This window comes from Notothenia coriiceps, unplaced genomic scaffold (assembly GCF_000735185.1).
Source record: "Notothenia coriiceps isolate Sejong01 unplaced genomic scaffold, NC01 NC01_scaffold00000339, whole genome shotgun sequence".
NCBI classification, from domain to species: Eukaryota; Metazoa; Chordata; class Actinopteri; order Perciformes; family Nototheniidae; genus Notothenia; species Notothenia coriiceps.
In genome coordinates, this window is record NW_011333040.1 from 21,798,194 (window position 1) to 21,815,936 (window position 17,743).

The window sequence follows — 17,743 nt, forward strand, 5'->3', positions numbered from 1 at the left end:
TTCACATGCTGTGATCGGCAATTCAACGCTATCGGAAATTCAGCGGAGAACAGAGAGAAATTAGGCGCTTGGAAATTAATTTGCTATTTGTCCAACTCAATGAGGAGTGACACAGCCCCTTTAATGAATGGGTAATCCATTTCTTATTGCGCTAAGCTGAGTTCACCCTTCAATGAAGTGGAAAAAGACAAACATATCTTTCTCTAACCTTTGCAACATCCCAAAGCTCATGAGAGCTGCTCCTGAGACTATTTGTTTTTTGGGGAACGATTTGTACGTCTGTGTGTGTTTCTGCTGGGGAGGGATTGAGTTTTAAAGCCAAGATAGGAATCCACAATAAATAATCCGTGCCGAAACTGAGGCCACGGTCAAAGTGCTATACATGGAATTGATTCATAATCAATTGGTATGCTACAACAGTCATTATTTAACTGCGAGTCATGTTTTTTTCTTCAGTTTGCCGCCTGCTCCCTTGAGTCCCCCCCCCCACGTCTTGCTGCTCTTCCTGGATCTGAAGAGTGTTGGTGATATCCCGGAGCGTCCGTAAGGGTAAGGACCTTTTCACTCGATCCAAATTCTCCATGATGGTCTTTGTCTCATGAAGCTGCTTCACATCAGAAGGTCGTGACTCCGTGGAAGACTTCTGTGCCTCATCTGTCTGATGTAACTGTTGGATACACATGAGTGTATGACATACAACTTAACTGATAGGAAATACACTTGGAAACATGCTGTCAAAGCCATTAAGGCTACAACTATAACTACTTAATCAGTCTAAAACTGAAAAATACTCCTCTTAATACGATATAACAAGATAAAAGCAGGAAATGTTCATCCCTGAGAGGCTGAAAAACTGCAATATCTGCTGTTATCCGGTAAAACATGATCAAAATAGTTGCAAGTTGAACATCAGCTGATCTTATTATTTACAAAATTAATTGATGCATCTTTGTGTCTGTAACATTTTGAAAAATGCCGGGGAACATTTCTTAAAGCCCATTTATGTTGATCCGAACTTAGAAAACTATCCCATAAGACAAAGAAATACCTACAAATATTCCAATATAGAAGCTTGAACTAAAACATCGTTATACTTTTTGCATTACAAATCTGGCTCGTTAAAAGTAACAACAAATTATGTAAAAAGTCATGAAGCACCTCCTAATATTCGCACAAAAATGGTAAGAAGAAATCTGCATTTATTTTTGACCAATCTTCTGTAGGGCAACTAGCCAGTATCTCGGTGTATGGTGCTGCAGCTTACCTGGAGAGCCTTACTGGACTTCAGGGGCTTTTTGAAGGTCTGCTCGTCCAACGCTAAGTCTCCAGAAATCTTCAACATCTGTTGGAACAGATATTTGGTGTTAATGACAAATAAACAATAACATAGGGTATAGCCACAGATCAAATGTTCTTCAAAATGTTTTAATTATTTCAGGAGTCATTACAAATTAAAGTCAATTACATTAAAGGTGAACAAAAAAGGTTTTCCATTCAGCAGTAATTAAGTTAGGGGACTCACAAGAGACAGATTTTTTAAAGAATAGTTCAAATCTAAGTTGCAGAGGCAAATATAAGCTAGCCTTTATAACATAGTAAGAGTGCAAGCTCTATAAACGCTGAGTACTACGTCTCCCATAATGCAGCCAATACAGTCCTTCATACAACAGACTCAATGCCCCCCCAGTTTATCATCTTTCTGTTAAATGAAGTGGACATCTTTATTCCAAACCTCATGACATCATCACGGGTGGTTTTCAAACACACATTTCCTCCTCCAGAGGAGATTACAGCAACAGTTTGCATGGCTGAGTGGTACATCCTATCACTAGTGAATGACCTTTACATAAATGTGTAAATATGTGCAGTGGCCCTTTGATCTTATTCTAATATGCCGTGATTTATTTATAGTTCTTGTGGAACATTATTAGTTCTTTTTAAGACTCCTCGAGGTCCTCCGTCTGTTGCACTTCACACCAGCGCCACTTGCAGCAGGGGTTGTGACTCCTTTGACATCCTTTCCCCCTCCTTATGGATGTTGTGAGTAAAAAAAAGAGTAATCACCAGAAGAAATGTGATGCAACCCTGTTTTCTTAAGGAAAAAAACAGGGAGCAAAAGCTACATTTGTAGTCAATCGAAAACTGGCTCTATCCGCGGGAGCGACGTTTCAGAATCCGGTTACGATTTGATCTTGGCTCAAGTTTCCAGTGAGTGTTGACGTGTCTGAGTTGTGAGGAAATCCAAGCCGGTAGCTTACAGCGGGGGCTTCACTATTACAGTATTTACAAGGTATGAGGAAGTGGGAGCGCATAAACAGACGGCACCATACACGGCACTTTCAATTATTTCTCACAGCATTCATGAAAATAGAAGCACAGTATGAACAGCAAAACTACAAAAAGACATGAAGCAAAAAGAGAACTCCCAAGCTAAAATAAATGGCATTGTATGCTGTCGTTGGTGAAGAGCTGAGAATAGTGTATGACTCCGGAGTATGAGAAATATATATATTGTGTTGGAGTGGAGTGAGCAGTGATGGTGCAAAAACTGGAGCATTAGTAATTAGAGTTTAGGTTGCAGTTTTGATTTTATCGCATTTTAAAATCAGTTTTGAGATTAAAATTGGTCTGAAGAACCACTTGTATGAACTGTAGTACATGTTGTATGAGTCATGTAGTACTTTGTCTCCACTGGGTAAAACACTTCTAAAATAGGAATTATATATTAATGTCCTAGCCTGGGTGAGTTTAAAGTCTATGTTTCCAAAAACATGCAAAAATCAACGCTGCTAGCAGCTTATTGATGCTATAACATTGCTTTGAGCTAAACGCTAACGTCGACATGCTTAAATACCAACCCAGTCTCACGGCATTTCGTGTTATAGTCACAACATTTAATCTATTGATTCGTGTTCACCAACACGATTTTCCCCTTTTTTTCGTGTCACACAGAACGATTTTAAAAGCAATGTATTTCTATTGGGTACAAGCGGCCGAGATGGGTTTTGTCTTTCGCGTCGAAAGGAGCCAGTTGAGGTGGTTCGGGCACCTAGTTAGGATGCCACCTGGGCGCCTCCCTAGGGAGGTGTTCCAGGCACGTCCAGCTGGGAAGAGACCAAGGGGTAGACCTAGAACCAGGTGGAGGGATTATATCTCTTCGCTGGCCTGGGAGCGCCTTGGGATCCCCCAGTCAGAGCTGGTTGATGTGGCCAGGGAAAAGAAAGTTTGGGGCTCTCTACTGGAACTGCTACCTCCGCGACCCGACCACGGATAAGCGGGAGAAGATGGATGGATGGATGGTATTTCTATTGGTAGTATGTTTTGTGCCTGCAGCACGTCTTTTTGTCCGTTCGGGTCTTGGAAGACCGGAAGCTGTGTGGTTCATAAAAACATGTTTTTACTCAATATCAAGCCACGATTATTGTTTTTATTTTAAATCGTATAATGTCGGACTTTTGTTGCCGTCTGTGAGGAAAATAAATGGGGCTCAGAGCCTCAGAATACTGAAATCTGTGTTTTTAAAATCCTTTTTTCCTTCTAATTTGTTATTCTTTTCTAAATAACACACTGTTACTTACTCACCAATAACACACAATTATCCTTGCTTTTATTTATTGGTTTGATTCCATAATATCGGGCTTTTCTGGCGTCCGTCAGGAACTGAATTTCAAAATAAAAATAACCGGAAACAGACGTAGGCCTCAAGGAGTTTAGGATGGCCGAAGACACTACACTACCCATAATCCCCAGCTATCGTTTAGGACTACAGACCCCGTGATTAATTTTCAAGCTCGGGGATTGGATGTTGGAGTGGCAGTGCGCCAAGGTTACGCCGAGAGTCAAACAGCTGTTTGAAATGGAACGAAACCACGCCAGACTATCCAAAACTGGAATCGAACGCCTCCCAAGAACTACACATGCTGGCTATTGTGTTTCGCAAAATGCTCTATGGGACGTCTCTACTGAACGTTTTTCGTTTTTCCCGCAATTAGAAGTTGCCAGTATTAAACACATTGGTGTTATCAAATGTAAAACATATAATTAATAAATGGGTGAAAATCGCTTTTATCCATAATGCGCAGCATTAATATATACCCACGTGACAGATCATTGTTACTTTGTAATTCTTCTACTCTACAATTCAGAGGTTAACCTGGTATTACCAGGTTAACCTCTGAATTGTAGAGTAGAAGAATTACAAAGTAACAATGATCTGTCACGTGGGTATATATTAATGCTGCGCATTATGGATAAAAGCNTGTGTGTGTGTGTGTGTGTGTGTGTGTGTGTGTGTGTGTGTGTGTGTGTGTGTGTGTGTGAGCGCACAGGGTGGCAGCGGTCTTTGAGCAGAGATATCTCTGATTCCCAGAGGACTTTGAGGCTCAAGCTGACTGTGACTAGTGCTGCTGTAGGAATATAATGGCACTATTTAGCCCGCAGCGCTGTGGCTACACTCACAAACACACATACACACACACACACACACACACACACACACACACACACACACACACACACAGCCACTCTTCCAGGCCTTGACTGTCAGATCATATGTTTACCATCATCCCTGACGCCTTGTGTGAAGTCACTCACAAAAACCAAACACACAGTGACAAACTGATAATGGAATAACCAGCAGATAATGAATGAACTATTGTGGTCTAATTATTGTATGCAGCCAATAGATACAAACTTTGATATTTGCCACTTTACAGGGTATGATTATAATAATGTATCCAATACTACTCTGGTTTTCCATTGAAAGATGTTCACTTAAAATGATCTTAATATAATAAGACATCAGGATCGGACTTGTGTTTTATATTTAGTTTATCTAAATATGTGTAAACTGATTGTTTACAAGTGTTTTAACTAATTGAATTAGCAATGTTTGAATATCAACTATTAAAGTTAAATGTAAACTGGCATAGTCTTCTTTCATTTCTGATAACATGTTATCTAAGTTAAATGTATGAATTAGTATTTTGAGGATTGAGAATGTATATCAAGTTGTGTTATTACTCGGTAGGATTTAGGTTAGCTACAGCCATACATACTGTACATGTAGATTTTCAACAATGCGTATGTATATTTTCAGTTATTTCTCTAACTTATTATTTGATGATCATTGTAATTCATATTTGTAATATCAATATATTTATATTGTTTGTGTTTTTTCCTAGTTTCTCCTTTTCTCCGTCATTTAACTCACAAAAACAGAGGCCCCAGTCTCCAGTGCTTGTAAGGTGTTACGTGCATGCAGGACAGTTGCATAAATATTAGTATAATTTTTTTAAAGATTTTTTCAGGCAGCGGGCATGACACACGGCCTCCACACAGCGACCGAACCCTAGTAAATGGGCGGGTGGTTGGAGCATACTAACTTATGACTTACTAATTGCAAAACTATTATTATTACTTTACTTTTATACAAAGTAGATTGTGGGAGTTGTTACCCAGCTTTGCCGACAATTAGAAGTCCAAGCTGAAAAGGACACGACTAGAAATCAGGAAAGTATAAATGAAACGCAGATAGTCAGCCCTAAACATTCTATTACTTTAAAGGGGTAATAGTTATTCCTTTAAAAAGTGTAATATAGTTCGATGCATTCCCTATAACAAGGAGAAGTAGCACTCACAACAAGTAGTAAATAAGTGTAAAAATATCTCAGTATATACAGTAACTACACAAACTCACGCACAGCAGACACCCGGTAGTTGCTACAGTGAAACTCACACACATTTTGTGTACCTTTACACACAAACATACACACACACTCTCACTCACTCTGGCCCAAGGTGGATTTCTAGAGGTGCATATATTTACATATATCTGCATGTTTAATGAGTTTTGGGAGATCAAGCGATCCGAGCAGCCCTTTGTGGGTATTTCTTTTCTTTTTTTCTTATGTGTGTGTAAGTGTGTGTGTGTATGTGTGGAGGGGGGGTCTCCATGTAAATATCACCCACTGTGTGTTGGCACCCGTCACAGATGGTCGGGGGTGAAGGCGCCCTGTAGGCACAGGATACCTATTTCTGTTTGTCTGTGTGTGAGACTGGGAGGCAGAGAGAGTGTGACTCTTGTGTGTGCACGCTCCCATGTGTGTGTTTGTACTACGTGCACTTTTTGGTGTGTTTTTGCTTATGAGTTTCTCTGTGTGTGTTGCAGAATGTTCGTTGTTTTCTCCTTTGTGTGTGTGCGCACTGTGATACTGTATCCATACGATTTACCTCTGATGTGTATGCATGTGTCTTCAATACCCTAAATTAGAGTGCTTGTGTGTACTATTTAGACATACGTTCTGCAACCCTGTGTGTGTGTTCCCTTGTTTGTGATTAAGCATGGAGCTGTGTGTGTGTGTGTGTGTGTGTGTGTGTGTGTGTGTGTGTGTGTGTGTGTGTGTGTGTGTGTGTGTGTGTGTGTGTGTGTGTGTGTGTGTGTGTGTGTGTGTGTGTGTGTGTGTGTGTGTGTGTGTTTGTGTGTGTGTGTGTGTGTGTGCGCCTCAGCATGTGTGTGTCTCCCAGCATGCAGCGGGGCCATGATGGCCCTGTTTTGGATGATTGATGTGTTGGAGGGATCAGCGAGGAGCCCAGGTTGGGCCTGAGCCTCAGTCTGACACACTGCTGCTTCCCTGCTGCTTTACATATGTAGACACAGCAAGACGCCCCCCCCCCTTCCCCATCCCTCTCTGCATCCCGCTCTAACACAGCCAACACAGGTTCCTTTTTTTAAGGCTTTTATTTTGAAGCTTCTGTTCATTGCCTGAAAGTAACCATGCGCTAAAACAACAATGTTAATACCATATTCTGAGGAGCTAAGGGTAAAGTAATATTACTATATTATTTAAACTCCATTATTCTTAAAGCCAGGTGAGTTTGGTCGGGTAAGGATTGTGTTTTAATGTAATGTAATGCCAACATTATACACACATTTTATCCTGAGTTTCACTTGAGATTTTTATGAATTATATGTTTCCACGCTAAGAAAAATGACAATAATGTGAACATAAAGTTTGCAGCTGCGTGCAGAGATTTCAATTTACACATAGGGTATCAGCTGATTTTTAAAAGGGGATCGATATTCTCTGCATTCTTCTTTCTAAACTCCTTTCTCTTCTCAGGCTCATCCTCCATCGCTGGGTCTCACTTTCCTCTCCCTGACACTCACCGGTTCTGATATCCTGCCATCTCTCCCCCGTCACTAATCCCCCCTAACTCTCCTTTTTCTCTCTCTGGCTTTGAAATCCTTCCCCTCTCCCCTCTGTTCCTCTGCCTCTGCTAATCCTTTCATTTTCTTTGTCTCTCTTTTGTCTTAAAGTCAGTTTAATTTCTCCTTCCCTCATGCCCTGGAGTGCTCACCCTTTTTATTCCTCTATGGTTAAACATCATGCCACTAGTATACCATAAAAAGGACTTATGGCTGACTTCATCACCAAATATGACAATGTAATATTTTATTTCCTCACATATAATTAGAATGTACATAAAGTAATACCATCCAAAAATTGTATTTATTCATTTCATGGTCAGGCGAGTATGTTAAAAATTACCTTCAGCTTAATTAAAAACAATCAGGCAACTCAAAATATTTTCCTCATGAGGTTTCCAAGTGACAGCGGGGTCGCAGCGCCATGGCGAGCGATGTCGACCCAGTAGAAAGGCATGCTGGGAGGCTGGCAGGCATGCGAGGCGTATCGATCCACCTGTAGCATCCAGCTGTTTGTTTACCAACAACAAATCAATGCAGCGCTCAGCTGGGGGCCGCCATGCCTGGCCTCTGGTCTGCTGGTAGCACTCACACACACTCATATATAGAATACACACACACACACGAACGTTTGGCAACTGCTCTGGTAGATGTTCTAAGTTTCTATGACATTAGTTTTTGACTTGCTTTGGACTATAGGACGTTTTTCTTTTTTTTCCGAGTATGACATTACAAGTTGAGTGCATAAACTGAATAAGCCAGTAACACTGATGTTTATTTAAAAAAATTAAGGATAATTTCCCACAAGCTTGTTAGTTCACCAAATTACTGGAGGTGATTCAAAACTGTTTGAGGGAGTCCTTCATCCCCAAAATGACCATTAATTACCTGGTTACCTTGAATTCTTGAGGATTTTTCTTGCATGAATCCACAGAGAACAAAGATTCTAAAGAACATGGAGGTCGATGTATAACAACAGCAAAGCTATATTAAAACATCTGTTACGAAATTTCACACAATTCGAGATGTATAATCCAAGTTTAATTTCACAGCATGAGACTTTTTATGCAAAAGTATTTTTAATATTAAGGTTTTGGTGGAATTGCATGTATTTGGCAAGACAACTCTGTTGTGATTTTTTTTTTATCATTGTATAGCCGTGTAAGAAAATACAAATTTTAATTCTCAAATTCAAGTTTACACAGAGTTAGTAATTAATACAGAGGGGGGAAATATTCCTTTACGTTATCAGCTTCAAAGGCCGATTTGATAGAAATGTATTCGGACAACTATGGCTCCATTACATTTTGATGTTATATTCATTTGTTCCAATTGTTTTAATCCGTGTGCCCTGCCTAATACATCTTTAGGCATTCAGAGGATATTTTTCAAAGTCTCGAGTCAGAAAGCAAAGTTAAAGTGAGGTCACAACTCGGTGGTTAAAAGTCAAGGTCACTGTTACCTTAATAATTCCATAACCATAATTCTAATGTCCATATGATAATGACAACAACTTCACGTCCAATAAGATGAACTGTAAACCTGGAGGCATACAACCACAGGGCGGTAATTCTAGTGTAGTCTACTGTAAAGTCATCAGATTTATGACTCGAGCTTAACTCAAACCTGAGGGAAATGACTCGAGTCCACACCTCTTCAATAACGCCTGGATCAAACTAAATGATATCAGCCCCGGGAGGCAGGAATAAAAATGAGCATCGGGCATGACAATTGCTCGCTTTATCTGGTGTTACGTGTCAGGTGGAAGACAGACGAGCCAGCATCTGGGACGCTTCACTTGCCACATACATCAGTACTTATAGCTGAAGATAGTTTGTAATGCCTGTCCCTAGATGAGATTTTATAAAAACACACAAAGGAAAAAGACATACAGTTGTAGAAAACAAAAACAGCGATTAAATAAAGTTAGAAAACTTAATAACAAGCACCATATCATATAAACGGCTAAAAGCTGGGCCCAGTCATGATGTCATGATCAAGTGTGAGTTTTGTAAGTCAGGAGTTCATCTAAAAAAACAACCACAAAAAGACACATGTTTTTTTCAGGTTCATCATTGTATTTTATGTCTCTCCTGTGACTTGTTTACACGCTTTATTCAAAAGCTCTTTATTTTTCTCATACTGCCTGTGCTGCAGCACCTCTTTTCACCCTCTGTCTGAAACCAGAGCCCAGTCTGCTTTGATTGGTTAGCTGGCCGGCTCTGTTGTGATTGGTCAACAGCTTGGAGAAGTCCAGGCCCTTGGCCTATCACTTCCAATGTGTTGGAGCGCTAGCCAATAGAAGCACCAGTCTTACGTAGTGATGTCACGGAAATAAACAAAGGAGTCCAATCGAGGCGTTGTAGGACATTTTAGCCTTTGAAGACCATTTACATGCACAAAAAATGCATTTATAATCTGAGGAGTCTCGTTATTTCATTTGTATGCATGGATTTAAGATAATTAAGTTTAATTTCAAATCTCAACATTTTGCTTCTTATTATTAATTAATATTATGGTGGCAGTGCAAGTTGGCATAATTTACCAATGTTTGATTGTTGTGGATGCAGTTTTGATCAATAAGTGGTTAAGGAGATTAAGTGATTGTCCACCAATCGTAAGGTTGGCGGTTCTATCCCCAGCCAATGCAGTAAACATGTCAAAGTATCTTTGGCCAAAGGCTGTTTGAATATGTGTGAATGTTAGTCTGTGCCACCGCTGTATGAATGTATTGGTGAATGTTGAGTTGTGTGTTATTTTAAAGAGTTTTGAGTGGTTTCAAAGGCTAGAAAAACAACAATGCAATCCATTTACTTTGGCTGTACATTGGCATGAAGCAGAGCCATATTTATGTTAGAGAGTCTAGTGATGTAGTCATTTACAACATCAGTGGTATATTCCAACTTTCTCCCCATGAATTCAGTCCACTAAAGTATGTTTTCCTATTGAATCAGGGTTGTTGCTGAAATGATGGCCTTGTTGTTGTGTTTTTTTCCAGGTGACTGACCACAGAGGCACAGTGTTGAGCTGCAGTCGACCGAGTGACGAAGCATCCGGAGCTCTGCTACGTGTTACACTCATCCTCTACGGAACCTATCACCCACACAGGGCCGTGCACGGTATGTAAGAGTGCGCTATAAACACATGCCGACTGAGGAGAGAATGGAAGCAGGCGGGATTAACATGTTCTGAGTGTACTTCTGAAAAACAACACCTAAATTAATTGATACATTATTTAGTTAAAAAAGCAGAAAATCATTTAATTTAAAGAGACATTTCAGTGAAACTTTCCATGACATCCACTTCCTATGATGCTTATATGTATCATTAGCTGCTTAAAGAACTATCTTATTATAAGCACTCATAAATAATCATGTTGTTTTATAATACATTATTAAGCTACATAATAATATTGTCATCTTACATTATTATAATGTAATAATGTGATTATAAGTCACTATAAAGTTCTCACCGTTTGCTTTATTTTTATGTTTTGTTTGTCATGTGTAGATTTTATTAATTGTATTTGAACTTTTACTTACGTTTAGTAACCTCATATCATATCATCACAATATCTTTAATTGATGTGATTATACAGGAAAATAAATGATGAACTACAACTATGGGAATTAAACAATACGATCATTGCAAAAGAAAGTGACCAGCAAATACAGTATGAAGAATTATGATAGTTAAGTCATTTAAAATGCTTTTATGATGTTTTATGGGTACTGTTATAAATCATTATGAATATGTATGAGTAAATAGTGAATGGACTGCATTTGAGACAACTCAAAGCACTTTTTTGATTGCTGAAATATGTATACAGTGCTATAAAAGATGCATTATAAGTATTTTACAAATGTATTATGGACAAACAGACATAGAAAGTGATACCAAACAATGTCAAATGTTTTTTAAATCCACAAGTACAGAACAAAGACTTCCTCACCCTCCAATCACACCTCCACCTGCCACCCCTGCTTCATGGGCAGAGGCGGGGTAGTCAGAGGAAGTAAGTCAGGCCACTGACCACTGAGACTGTGATGTGTAATTACAGCCTGACCCCTTGGCTGCCCCTCCCCCTCCTCCTCCACGGTGTGTCAGCTCACCGGTGCCCACAACCTCCACACACACACACACACACACACACACACACACACACACACACACACACACACACACACACACACACACACACACACACACACACACACACACACACACAGACACACACACACTGTTCATTCACAGGTTTCATACAGTGTTGCTCTTTCTCAATCTTTTCCCCAATGACATCATTCTATAGTAGTTTGCCTGCTCTGAACTTCACCCACATTACAATTTCAAAACAACTGTAGGACGATTATACTGAATGCTGTTTTGTATATTAATGGAATGCTTTGAAATGTTAGGAAATATAATTATTCCACATTATTTAATTTTGTTTGCCAAGATTTAGATGCGGAGATTGAAAGCAACCTGTAAGCTAGTTAATTAAGTTAGAGCAAAAACATTGGACAGAACAACGCCCTGTGTTATGCTAAGCTAAGCTAACTTCATTGCTAGATGTTTGCTAAAAAGTGAAAGAAAGATACCTCCCTAAAATACTTTTAATTGATATATACCCCAAGACTTTTAAGAATCTTTTTGACATCTTATGTTTCAATTAGCAAATTAGGCATTATCTAATGCTGACTTTTGATGAAATCAGGAGAAATCTGCAGAAGCAATTAGACAACGTTAGTAGTAGCTATAAACACAGAAATTAGTTTTCCAAAAATGTTTTCCATAGGTCAGAAGAGAAGACTTGTCTTGAAGCTAAATGGCCCAAAATCTTCAAATTAAACCTTACATTAAAACCTTTTTCTCTGTTTGCCCTTAAATTATGCTTTTTAAGTCTTCTTTAAATTTTGAGTTTACACTGTTAACAAACTAGAATTTAATTACATTAGCTTTGAAATGGTTCACACTTCCTGTCACTAAAGCAACAGGAAGTGTGTTTAATTTCATACCATTTGCTCCCCTTTTAATTATCAACCTTCTCTTATAGGGCATCTTTGGTAAAGCCAACTGCATTTTTTAGGACAAAAACCGTGACACTTTTGATGTCATTTATACTGAAGTGGATATGTTTTCATGTAATTGCAGTCCATTTATATTGTTCTCTCCTCAATCTATTGTTAATGCCAGCTAGCCAGCAGATACCACATGGTGAGCTTTATGCTCCTGATGTGTAGGAGAAAGCTGTGTGTGTTGGTGTGTGTTTCTCTGCGTCTGTGTGTGTGTGTGCCTGTCCCTGTTTGTGTTTGTTTGGTGGCTATACAGCATGTGAAGGCAAATTGCTGTGATTATGTGGCAGTAATTGAACAGGGATGGTGTGTTTAATTGAGTTGTTGTTTCCTGATGTTTCTCTGTAGTAGCAGGAGCCGTCGCGCTGACAGGTGCCTCGTCTCGGCTCCCTGAGAAGAGAGGCTTTTTCTATGTATACCGGCGTCACATAGGCTTTGTTGTGTCTTTTTGAGCAGTGTTTCTGTGTGTTTTGGCTTAATGGTGTTTGTTTGGTTGAGGGATGTGCTTGTGAGTTTCAGCAGATTGAGGGAAGCGTGGGGTTTGTGAGAGTGTTCTTCACAAAGTTATATTTTTTGATATGGCTGTAAATGCGTATTTATAGTCTAAAATGTTTGTGTTTGTGAATGTCTACCTGTCAAAGTACCCGTTAAAGAATGTATGTTTACACAGGTTTACTTGTGTATACAGTATGTCAATGGGCCTCATGCTGCACAGTCTTTTACATTTCTCTTGTTTGATATTTTCTTACATTTTCTGGTAAGACAAAAATAAGAGAAGTCAACCAGATGCATCAAACAACTTAACCATCAAATCTTCTCATACCCAGGTGTATTGAAGGATGAATCCATCTTCATCATATCAGAGGCTGAGAGTTCTAATTGTATTCAGTGCCTCTACTGTGCCATGTTTACATGCTTAAATGTTCATAAGGTCTTTAATTTCCTCATACTGCCTGTGATTCAGCTCCGCTTTTCACGCTCTGTCTGAAACCAGAACTCAGTTTGCACTGATTGGTTAGCTGGCTGTATCTGTTGTGATTGGTCAACCGCTTAGGGATGTCCCACCTCTTAGCCTATCAAGTACAATGTGTTGGGGTGCTAGCCAATTGAAGCCCGGGTGTTACATAGTGATATCATTATGTTACTAAGTAAACAAAGGAGTCCAATTGATGAGTTTCAGGCAGGGGGAGTGTGTGGGAGAGAAACTTTGGGATGTTAGCCTTTGCAGACCATTTACATGCACAACAACATATTTAACAAACTACAGCAAAGGGAAAACCCTAGAACGCATTATAGGGCCTCTTTAATATTAGCGTATAGGACACGGCCCCTAAACACTATATATGGGCAGGTGTTGTGACGTGTGCAAATAATCTGGCACTTGCCCAAGATTTTGAGGGATGCCAAAAAAAAAGGCTGAAAGAAGGACAACTTGAATAGTAGTGAAGTCAAGGTTTTGTTAAATAAACTCAAACAGAATAAACATGTGTTTTCCAGAAACATATGTTTGGAAGGGTTTGTATTGTCTTAATTGGCATCAATGGACCGATAGTGTGTCTAATGGACACTTGTTGAATTATCCAATTATTATAACCACCAGACAACAACTTTCTTTTGTTGGTTTTGTGGGCTCTAATCACAAGATGTTATGGGATAGGAGAGAGGGCTCTGCACCACTCGTAAAATCTTCTTTTAACTGGGAGAAGAGAAAACAATAATTACATTTTTGAATTCTGAAAATATGACAAAATAGTAAAGAATTGATACAAATAAGAGATACTTTGTTATTATATTGCATCCTGCATTATGCCCACTTGTTTTATATACAGTATGCAATGGACTATTCATTATTCCCTTTGTGTTTTATTAACATACTTACACACACACTTACATTTCAGTCTGTGTGTTTGTGTGTGTCAATGTGGCTTTATCTGATCGGCCTCCTGGGTTCTATGGCCCAAATCAAAAAGGTAGGAAACATCAATTTCACCATCCCGTCTCCTCCACTTCCTCCCCCCCTTCTCCTCCTCTCTCCTTGCACAGTTTCTCCTCCCCCCTATCTCCTCACTGCTCTTCTCTCCTTCTTTTCCTCGCCTCCTCCTGTCCTGCTCTCTGCCGAGCTGTGATTATGTTCCTCCTCTAAGCACCAATGATCTAAAGGCTTCAGCATGTGTGTGTGTGCCATGTGTGTGTGTGTGTGTGTGTGTGTGTGTGTGTGTGTGTGTGTGTGTGTGTGTGTGTGTGTGTGTGTGTGTGTGTGTGTGTGCATGCGTGTCTGTGTGTTTGGTGACTGGTTGGTGATCTGAGCAGCCCGTCTCTGCACATTGTGCGGCACAATTCACGGACGATGTCTCCAGATGAATGCCTCCATTCACAATTACCGCCTCTCCATTAGCTGCAGCCCTCGCCGACTTGTTGTTGTCTTTTCTTCTTCCCTGCAACAAAAAAAAAGCAATTAAAGCAGGACAAAAACAAGCTGGAACACAGGCAGTGTACCTGGAACAGAAGAAAAAAACTGCGAGAAACGGGGTGTGGGTGTGAGGGTCGGTGATTCTTCAGTAGGGGTTCACACTGCACACTATCTCCGTTTTATTCTTGAGAAAATCCTCCAGGATTTATTTGAACATTCACGCATGAATGCAATCTCCTCATACAACTACTCAGTGTCGGATTTATATTTTTGATTTCCCTGTTGTACTCTGTCTTACGGTTCCATTCTTAAAAGGATCAGATTGCTTCAGAAGTGTAGAAAGCTGAGGGAAACCCCTCCAAAGTGAGGGCAGTTTGGTTATGATGTTCTTGAAGGAAATAGGATTAAATTAGATGTATGGTTAAGATAAGGTTACTTGTTTGACTTTTATTTTTATTTTTTCACTCCACTGAAAGTGAAGCACAAAGAGGACATTTCAGCAGTTCCAGTTTCAAGACTTTCAATCAAATTGTGATAAATGAACAGCTGGCAGAAAATGGTGCATTTTGTATGACAAATCTACTTATTTACCAAAGATTAGATTAGATTCAACTTTATTGTCATTGCACAAGTACTAAGACAACGTGAAGTGCGAGTGTAACATAGTGATCTCACTATGTTCCTGAAGTAAACAAAGGAGTCCAATCGAGGCGTTTCAGGCAGGGGGGAGTGTGTGGGAAGGAAACTGCCTTTGCAGACCATTTACCTGCATAAATACCTTTTTAACAAACAGCAAACGGAAAACCCTAAAGAGCAAAATAGGGCCTCTTTAATCAGGAAAAGTGAGCTTAAAGCTTAAATATGTTACCTTAATTTAACTTTACATTTTGGATGAAAACGTAGCTACTGATTCAAACAGTGCCATGCACCACTTTAAAAGTCCTTCAAAGCTTCTCTTCTCCTGCTTCAGAGGGACCCCTGCAGAGTGTTGTGTCCATGGGGTCACGTCACCCCGTCCCACACAGGGGGCTTCAACACGGGGACCGCTACCAACCTCTGGAGCTGATTGAATGGATCCACCAGATGGAGAGAGGCAGGAAGATACGGGCTGCTAACATCACTCTACCAGCCAGACACAAGGTACAGTACTGTACACAGAGCGGGAACCCACATGTTTCTCACACTGTGATTTACTGTTCCAATAAATCACTGGTGCCGCCTAATTTCCTATGGATTTCAATTTCCCCCTGGACATATCTGCATTGATCAACTTCAGGTGTGAGGATGTGCCAGGCGTCGCTCACTGTGACACTGAGGAATTGCTCGCAGACCTCTGCCATGTGTGTGTGTGTGTGTGTGTGTGTGTGTGTGTGTGTGTGTGTGTGTGTGTGTGTGTGTGTGTGTGTGTGTGTGTGTGTGTGTGTGTGTGTGTGTGTGCGTGCGTGCGTGCGTGCGTGCGTGCGTGCGTGCGTGCGTGCGTGCGTGCGTGCGTGCGTGCGTGCGTGCGTGCGTGTGTGTGTACAACAGTGGGATTTGCGCACACGCAGCATTTCTGTTCAACGCAGAGGCTTTAGGATACAAATCCTTGAGTAATAACATCTGAACATGTCAGAATCATACAGACAGATGAATAGGGAAATTGTTATTCTGATCATATCTGCTCGTGCTCTGAGTGCAGGCCTGATTATGAGGAATAATTAAATATCATTCTGGCTTGACCAACAGTTGCTACTGCGGAAATAAGAGCAGGGTATAACTCCTCTTTTATATTAAAGGATAGGTTGTGGTCTCCTCAATAGGGATTGATCGATATTTTGCATATTGCTAAAGCTGATACAGATAAATGGACATTTTTGAAACCCTTATTTCAGATCAAACTCTGGTAGAGGAATTAAAGAGGCCCTGGTGTGTTTTTTTGGGTTTCCCCTTCTGTAGTGAAATGGTCTGCGAAGTCTAAAACCCCATGTTCCTTCCAGAGGGAAGGCAAAAGCACTATAATAAACTTGTTTTAACATTATTAGTGAAATAACACTAAATAATTGTACACATTCACCGGGTAGAATAACTTCTTCAACTAAGGCTAATGAAGAACATACCATATTTATTCATATGTAACCTGTTCAAGCAATGCTGAAAAATGTATCTCACTTTAACAGGCTTCTTCGAATGGACAACCGGGGCGAATATGACCTATTTCACAAGATGTGAAACAATGTTTTCTCTGTTATTATAATTCTAATGGTGAAGGAATGTAATATGGCTCTTCCTCACATGGCCTACACTTAACAATCATCACAAGTAGCAACTTTGCTGTACATTAAGGACACTTAAAACAACTCTAAATTGCAATCATATTTGTTATTTGAATCGGCTTTTTTAAACGTTGTGTGGCGTGGGTTTGGCTGAAGCTGGTGTTTCAATTTAAATACTGTACATACGGTGGCCGTGCACCAACAAAAACATTTCTTGCAACATGTTTTATTTGCAGCCTTTTTTTTATGCTGTGCTTTTAGTGAACGCTGCACATGTTTCGTCATGTTCGTGAATGTTTTCTAAATGTGTTGTGAAGTTGGTGAAGATGTTGCATATGTTTTGGCACCTTTGTGTTTTTATATTTGCATCGCTTCTAAAGCTGCCGCAGTTTGTGTGTGTGTGTGTGTGTGTGTGTGTGTGTGTGTGTGTGTGTGTGTGTGTGTGTGTGTGTGTGTGTGTGTGTGTGTGTGTGTGTGTGTGTGTGTGTTGCTGCCTGACATGTCCTTGCAGGGGAACACGCTCCGCGGGCCTGTAGATGAGTTTTGAGCCGGTTTTATAGGAGGAAACAACGAGGCCTGACAACGTCTTTACCCCGAGTTCCTCCCCTAGAGGCAGATCTGAATGGATCGTAGAGGCAAGGAGGAGAAATAAATTGGAGAAAAGGATAAATCGATGCTTGGCGGAGAGGCAAACAGACCTTCCAACCCCCGGCCCAGACACACACACACACACACACACACACACACACACACACACACACACACACACACACACACACACACACACACACACACACACACA

At 40.2% G+C, this 17,743-nt stretch overlaps 1 long non-coding RNA gene across 1 annotated transcript; it reads right to left on the bottom strand.

The window, feature by feature from the left end:
• Nucleotides 1–460: 460 nt before the first annotated feature.
• LOC104948841 (uncharacterized) lies at nucleotides 461–7,740 on the bottom strand. Its single transcript, XR_798740.1, has 3 exons — nucleotides 7,729–7,740; nucleotides 1,666–1,671; nucleotides 461–557 (listed from the first exon to the last, which is right to left on the bottom strand). It is a non-coding gene; the product is annotated as an uncharacterized lncRNA (long non-coding RNA).
• Nucleotides 7,741–17,743: the final 10,003 nt, after the last annotated feature.